Genomic DNA, 934 nt, shown 5'->3' with positions numbered 1-934 from the left:
TAGTAGCTATATAAATAGACTAAATGTTTAAATTTTATCAATCAATAAACTGTACTGTTTACCATTTTATGAAATGGATATGTATACAAAGTAAAATGTAAAGTACTGAAGCTGAAATTTATACACTATCTTTTTTTTATAAGAAGGTGGTTGTGAAATGTTATATTTTATAAAATAAAACTGCTTTGAATAAGCAGAATTTTGAATGAACAAATAATCTTACTTATCACTAAAAATGGTTGTGAATTTTACTCTGGTTCTGTAACATAAGATTCTAGCTACTAACGTAACAAATTATGTTAGATCATTTAAAAAAAATTGTAGAAATACATCCGTTATTCCATTTTGGAAATTATAAAGTTAGTTTTGTTACATTTTTGTCAGACTTGAGCTGTAATAAAACAGTATGTAACTGCGTCTCATGTTTTTGTTTTAAATATAATAAAGCGATTCTTTAAAACGTCATATATTTTAATCAAAATAAGAAAAAAGGCATTTCAAAAAAAAATATTCTTTGCAGTTTAAAAAACCTACAGATTAATTATGACGTATTCAGTCACACTGGTTGTATTCATTAGATACTTCAGTGTTATGTGATTTACATACAATCAAAACACTAATAAATTTATTATTTATTTACACTGAACCAAATCAACATTTCTTCAAGTTGTGGTATGTTTTTTGAATGTAATAATGGTAGAAACTGAATAGAATAATTTATCTTAACTTGTTATTAAAAAACTAGGCTAATTATACTAATCGCTTGAATTGATCAGTCCATTCAAACTTAGATTTTCTCATGTTAATTTGATTGAGATGATACTTATTACTTTATTATTTACTTTTTAATTATATTCTTATCTTATTCAGTGCTAAGAACTTGATAAATTTTGTTGTGGTTTTTAATGGATATTAAGTTCAAAAAGTAGTCCTG

The sequence above is a fragment of the Agrilus planipennis genome, unplaced genomic scaffold, assembly GCF_000699045.2.
Source record: "Agrilus planipennis isolate EAB-ADULT unplaced genomic scaffold, Apla_2.0 scaffold28, whole genome shotgun sequence".
Taxonomy (NCBI): Eukaryota; Metazoa; Arthropoda; class Insecta; order Coleoptera; family Buprestidae; genus Agrilus; species Agrilus planipennis.
This window is presented reverse-complemented; position numbering follows the sequence as displayed.